We start from the raw sequence: 6,000 nt of genomic DNA on the forward strand, positions 1-6,000 counted from the left end.
AGGTCCTCTGGATGGAGCTTCAGGCAGAAGTCCTGCTGTGCCGCGCATGGGCAGGTTCTCTGCGTGGCACTCCGGGCAAAAGTCCGGCTTGGCCACTCTTGGGCAGGTCCTCTGAGTGGCTTCTCGGGCAGAAGTCCCCCAATGCGGTGCTTCCTGGGAGGAGAGCTGGTCTTGTCGACTTGTGCAGGAGAGCGGGGCCTTTGCAGCTGTCTTCCAGTGACGGTCGCCACCGGAAGTGTTGCAGGCGCCATCCTCTGGAATTGAGCTAGACGAGCTGGGGAAGAAGGCTGAGTGTGTAAATGGCACCTCGGTGCGTTGTTGTGCCTTGTGTCCGTAGGTTGCCTGCTAGCCTTTGGCGGGGCATACGGCTCCTGTAGAGCGTTTGCTTCTCCTGAATAGAGAGGGCGGGGGAGCTCGTGCATCAGAACTCCTGAGTGTGGCAGGCTGGGATGTGTCTCCGCACAGGTCCTTTCCCTTAAGGACAGTCGGGGGCGTTTGCGCACCAGGCCATCCGGGCAGATGGTTGAGTGGCACAGCGGGAAACCGCTAGTGCCAACGGGTACCCCTGCAGGTTCGAACGGGAGGAGCTGTGGGGAGGCACACCGTTTGGTGTACTTAGAACCTGGCAGAATCACGAGTTTCGATGCATGAGCTTCGACGTGTGGGGAATCCCTCGTCCCTCTCCTGCAGGGGCCATATTCCTGTCAATGGAGGGAGAACCTTTGGGCACTGAGGACAACCGGCAACGGGTTAAATCATGCGCCAGCCAACTTCCCTTCCTCATAGCTGGCTCATTCTGGTGGAATGTGACACCAGGGATGGCCGCCACTGGTGAGTGCAGCTAACTTGGCCTGCGTTGCCTGTTCAGTTCGCAAGGTCAGCTCTTCTTCCGGCACTTTGCAGCGGCCACCTGCATAGTGCCAATTTTTATTATTCTAACAATGATGATCACGAAACATCATTGGGAACACAGTCCGTTGAACTGTTCCTTTACGTGCGTCTTTACTGAAGTTCCAGTGTACACGTTTTAAGAACTGCATCAACATGTCTAAAAATCTCCCAGTGATGAGGCAAAAAATTTCCCGCTATGCGGAGCTTGGTGATATGTTGAATGAAGAATATACAAACAACAAATGGAATTTGTGAACTATAAATTGGCCATACAACATACCCGAAACGCATCTTCTAAGAAGCAGTCACTCCATTTCTTGAAATTACAATGCCCTTCTTTTTGTCTAACGGCCTTCTGACGAGGAAAAGAAGCGCACGCAAGGGTTTTTGTGCAAGATACCCCAGCACGGAGAGAGTCGCCCGCATCCTTTGTGCACAGGCACGCTCGTGTATCTATACGACCACACATTTTCTAGGGGCGCTGTTGTGAATGCCAAACACCAGGCATCCCCAAACAAACAAACAATCGCCATTGTTTGTTACTGGAGGCTTAGGTGCCGCCTCTTGGAGCATTGGTGCCTGATCCAAGTGCGTTCCAGATCCCGGAGCCTCTGGATGCCTTGAACGTGGGAATAAACACTTGAAGCTTGACCACAAGCAGCTGTGGGAGACCGTGTGGGAGGTCCCTCGAACCCCTTCGTGCGGGGTGAGGGACCGCTGGGCTCCCACCAGTCGAAAGGGTACAAGCGCCCCCTGTACTGTCTCGGCAGAAGGTAAGGGGCTTGAAAAGGCCCTACCGCTAAGGCAGACGTAGAAGGTTCTGCTCGCCGACTTGAGCTAATGTGAATAAAAATGGGTGCAGGCGCCTATCATGCGGGGGATCGTGGAAACCGTAACACCACGCCGGACCGTATCACTGGTTACAAGAAAGTGGTAGGTACTTCGGTGCCGCTGGGCACCAACCAGAAAAAATTGGTACAAGCACCCCCTGCACAAGGGATGTCGTACTTAGAAAGTTACCCGACTTAGTCGGGAAATGCCCCCGTGGAAGGGGTCGTAACTTTTAACCGCAGCGATAGCTCGAAGGTGCAGCACTCGCCTCGTATGCGGGAGGTACCACCGGGCACGCGGTATGCAAAGGGGCCTCTGGCCTTGGGCAAGTCTACCTTCACGCCACCTTCACGCAGCAAGTCTACTCTTCGGCAGCCGCCCCTTTTCATCTTTTCATATGGGCGATTTCCCGGGCAAGCCGGGTGAACTTCCCAAGCGTTCTATTCCCGTACAAAAGCCGAGCGCTAGGCCGGGGAGTCCCTTGTACCTATTTTACCGGTAGGTGCCCGGCGCCACCAAGGCACACGAATGCACATGGTGCCTTCCACAGACACGATGGACGCTCTCGCAACCATCTGTGGCAGGACATGCCGCCAGACTTCACCCTCGCCAATGGCGCAACGCGGCATGATTGCCAGGGGCCCCGCCAGATGGACAAGGGTCAGGGGCCCGTCGCAAGGGTAAAGGCAACTTCCCAGACGTAAATTCCCCTTTCAAGGGTCCGCACTAGACCAGGGACGCCGGTACCCATTAAAGAAACATGTGGGTGCCCGGCGGTAGCGGATTCGAACGGTGTGGCAGTACAGATTTCCATAATCTTCGATATTGGGTTTTAAGTGCAGAGCACTTTAGGAGCTTGCCTTGTTATCGTAGCTCGCTCGCTAGATTAAAGTAGAGTCACACGGCGTTCCGTCGTAGCGGCTTTTGTAGCGGCGTAACCCAGAGGCTTCGAAAGCCAAGCTGTTTATATAGACTTGAATTTTGCCGAGTCGGCCATTTTGCGGCAACCGGTGGGCCATCTGGCGGGCATTTCTCGGGGACTGCGTCGCGAGCAGACGACGCCGCAGTCACACGCGGTTGTTCCGTGCCGTGCGTTGATATGAGGTGTCCCAGTGGCATAAAAAATCGGTAAGTGCCATTTATTCGGTATGTCAGCAGCGCAAAGTTTAACAGTGCTTTAAGGAGAACTTTCAAAGCGTTCGAGAGCTGTCAAGTTTGCCCATAAATTCCGTTCTCAACCCGCTAAGGTGGCGTGCCACCGTGCACGCTTTGTCCTTACGGGGGTTGCCTGTGAGGCTACGTTTCGCCGCACCAGCAGGAAGCCCGACTTTTTTATCACAAATTGATTTTTGCTTTCTTAATTCTTGGCAGGTTGCCGTCATTGCCTTTACTTTCGATGTAAAGAATCTACTCGCCTGGGCGTCACTACGCCGTTGTTGGCTGCAACAACAATCAGCATAAGCGCAAAGTACTCATACAAGAAACGTGCGAAGTGCACCACGACAAAAGAAGTGTCTGCATGTGCAGAGTCTATTCGCTGCACAAATTTCCTGCGTCCCTTGAGTGCCGCCGCGAATGAGTAGTAACGCTGAATCGGAAAGATTTCGAACCTAGCAAATTTGCGAGGGCAAGTACGGTCGTACGCTGAATTTGGAGGAGGAGGAATAACATTTATTTTTAAAATAAAGGAGTGGGGGAAATGAGAGTGGGTGGTGGCCTCAGTCCAGGCCGCCTTCAGGCCCCCCAGTAGCCCTCGCCCGGAAGATCAGGTACTCCTGATCCTCGAGCTGGAAGCTGGTCAGCCTGTGCTCCCACTGCTCCAATGTAGGTAATGGAATTGGGTTGGGATGTTTGGCGCACTCCCATACGAGGTGATAGGTGGTGTTTGGTGTATTGCATGTTGTGTAGTTGTAGGGAAAAACAGGCGGTGAAATATGATACAAAATTGCCATGTTGTAGTAAGTCTGTGTTTGTATTCTGCGCCAGATTCGAGAGTCCTGTGTATTGAGTGATGGGTGAGGAGGAGGGTAAAGGGGGCGCTCACGGCGATAATGATATAAGATGTCCGTGTTTTTGGGATTGACTGGCTGGACGAGGCGATTGGAGGTGTGTCGTCAGCCTCCCTTATGAATGCCCGGTGTAAAATGTCGCGGGCCACGGCGTGAGCCGCCTCATTCCCGGGGAGGGAGGCATGACTTGGCGTCTAAACAATGTGAATGGTCGGGAGAGTTTTGGCGCGTTTTAGAAGTGTGAGCGCATGCAGAGATATTCGTCCTGATAGGTAATGCCAGCACGCCTGTTGAGAGTCAGTGATGACTGTAATAATTTTCTTTTTTCTGGAAGTGGCAGCTACGGCGATGACTGTCTCTTCTGCGACATCGGTGTCGGTTGTGCGGACTGTTGCAGCTGAGATTTATGCCCCTTCGGAACCCACGACCACTGCACCGACTGCCAGGCCGCTGATTTTCGAAGCGCTGTTTATTCAGCCTCATGATCAATCCTTATCGCACATTTCTGCTCTTTGGAGGCATTCTCTGTTCATTTTATTGAAGGGAAGCACACAAAAATCAACCCAAAAAGCAGGACTCTCAGAAAATAGAAAGAAGAAGCCGCATCTCTGCTTTTTGGGTTGATTTTTGGTGGGTTGGGTTGATTTGGGTTGATATATATATATATACATATATATATATATATATATATATATATATATATATATATATATATATATATATATATATATATATATATATAAAGATCATATATCTACATCACATGACTACTCTAGTACGTCGCCCACAAAAAGTATGCCCGGCTTCACGTAATAACCAGGCCATAAACTACACGTCTAACATTATCCATCCAGAGTTAAAATCTCTGGAGCAGAAGCGAGTGGTAGAATGCGCAAAGGAAAGTGAAAAGATACGAGGCTGCGTGGGCAACACTCTTTATTGAAGTCAAATTTCTCGAAAAAAAAGATGTTATTATTCGGTGCAAGAGGATCTCTGAACACAAGTTTGTTTCAGTTATATTCAACTAAATTAAGTTGGTTTCATTTCTGATATGACGACACAAGCACAGAGAGCTAGGCAACAGCATTGTCTAGAATCAAAACTATATCATACACGGCGGTGTCTCTCCTATACTCAATAAATTGTAAAAGTTTTATTAGAACAGAAACGAAAAATGCGTAATGGGAATGCACTGTCTTCTTATAACTTCTAAAGGTGGCACAAAATCAACGCAGCTGTTATCAACGCACCACTTAAAAAGAAAGCGCTGGGGATCCCTTCTACATACCTGTGCCTGCACCTTCTGACGTGTTTTGAATCTTGCCCGCAGTGTAATTTTCGAAAGGAACGAATTGCCCCAGTTCACGGTATGTTACGTGGTGCTTTTGAACGGACAATGTACGCAACCTATATATTGGCTTTATCTGAAAGGTCGGGCAGTACACATCACTATTACAACACTGTTGTTCGAGGAACAATACCACCACTCAGGAATTAAAATATGTAAGGGTAAATTTCATAAACAGGCAGCCGGAATCCAAAGTAGGTCCAGTAAAACAGGGGAGGCGCATCCATTTAAGTAAACGGTTAGCCATCGGCTCTGTTCTTGTGCAAGCTAGGCGATGAAGCTTGCGCTGATTCACTTTGCCACAGCTAAACAACTTGACCCCACTTCAACTAGATTGTCCAAATTGCTGCTGCTTCTTTTTAGATGCGAAGCATCTCTTGTTCGGGGGGATGTCCCGTGTCCGTGCCCCGTCCGCAGCGCCTCTAGTGATGATTGTGGCAGGATGTCCCTAGGGATTGGCCAACCAAAGAATCCATCACGAGATAGCTTCGCGTTCAACCACCGTCGTCATCTTCCCGTAGGGGAGCCGCTGAAGAAGAAGGAGAAGAAGACAAAGCTGTAAAGAGGAGTGCGTGTACGTTGCTAATCCAACACGAGATAGCTTCGCGTTCAACCACCGTCGTCATCTTCCCGTAGGGGTACCGCTGAAGAAGAAGAAGGAGAAGAAGACAAAGCTGCGAAGAGGAGGGCGTGCACGTTGCTCTCGCCCCGTCCGCAGCGCCTCTGATGATGATTGTGGCAGGATGCCCCTAGGGATTGGCCAACCAAAAATCCATCCCGAGATAGCTTCGCGTTCAACCACCGTCGTCATCTTCCCGTAGGGGAACCGCTGAAGAAGAAGGAGAAGAAGATAAAGCTGCAAAGAGAAGGGCGTGTACGTTGCTAATCCTACACGAGATAGCTTCGCGTTCAACCACCATC

The sequence above is a fragment of the Haemaphysalis longicornis genome, unplaced genomic scaffold, assembly GCF_048455015.1.
Source record: "Haemaphysalis longicornis isolate Haplotype H1 unplaced genomic scaffold, Haemaphysalis longicornis Haplotype H1 scaffold_12, whole genome shotgun sequence".
NCBI classification, from domain to species: Eukaryota; Metazoa; Arthropoda; class Arachnida; order Ixodida; family Ixodidae; genus Haemaphysalis; species Haemaphysalis longicornis.